The sequence below is a fragment of the Uloborus diversus genome, chromosome 8 (assembly GCF_026930045.1).
Source record: "Uloborus diversus isolate 005 chromosome 8, Udiv.v.3.1, whole genome shotgun sequence".
NCBI lineage: Eukaryota > Metazoa > Arthropoda > Arachnida > Araneae > Uloboridae > Uloborus > Uloborus diversus.
The window spans coordinates 103651040-103652227 of NC_072738.1; positions in this window are offsets into that span (position 1 = coordinate 103651040).

Here is a 1188-nt window from a genome sequence, read left to right on the forward strand (position 1 = left end):
ACAGATAAAATGAAGAAAACTATAGTTAGTAGTGCTGAGCAACAAAATACGAGTCTAGTCCTTTTGCAGTTTCTTTATTTCGTGCTTCTCTTCAAACGTCAAAGTTGTGACCTCCGAAACGCAAGGATGATATAATTTTCATTGGAAATTGACAGCTTGAGCATACCTGTTATGGGACAAAAGTTACAAAGCAATTGGTCTTTTATTTCTTGAGAAATCCTTAAAAATGTGAATTTTTGAAACTGTCCCAATACTTTTGGTCATATAGATGAATAATTTTTGTGAATGAAGTGACAAGTGCAACGTGAAACTTTCAGTTCGATTGTAGCGAAAGTGAAACTTCTTCATCGGAAAAGGAAGCATTGATAAACATCTTATCAAATAGGAAGAACAGCGCGTCCCATGATTTACAAGAAGTAAATTTTCGTTCGCGCTGCTTTTCCTGTTTTAAGTTATACAGGGTGTTTCTGAACTCTTGGGCAAAACTTTCAGAGGGGACAGTAAACATCTGGACAAACAATATAATAAAACATATAAGGGTCCCAAACGTCTTCCGAAGGAGATAGGCGCCATTAAAGTTTAGGGTTCGAAAATTCAAATGATCATAAAAAACGGAAAAATTAGTCGATTCGTTTGCGGTTTTCGCTAAAATTATTCTTTTTATCAGTATTTTCTTGAAGATAAATTTTGAAGATTTTGTTTAAAAAAATGTCGATAGAGAGAAGACGCACTTTGGAGTAACGAACAGCTATTTTTGAATCTCATTAAATGTTTTCCAATGCTTGAACTTAAACTTAAATTTTGAGCTCAAATTCTGAATTGTTGAGAGTGATTAGGTAGCGAAAACTAAACTGTCTTCAAAGGTTTAAATGTACTTTGTTACAAAAAAGTGTATGCATCAAGAGTGAATTGAGTTGCAACCAACAAACTCGGCAAAAATGTAGATTGGTAAGAGATGATTAAATTTTCGTTGCCAGTGACGAAAGGGTAAGCGCGCTATGCGCATACAAGATGCGTAGATAGGTACGATTGAAACTGTGAATGCTAGTGTCAAAGGGCAGTTCAAACGAAACTGTCGAGTTGTAAGGACGCTATTGTGACTAGGACGACCTTTTTGAGGCATACGAACAATTGTTGGACTTTTTAAAGGGACCTACAGTAGGTCTCAGAGAAGCAGGTTGGTTGTGC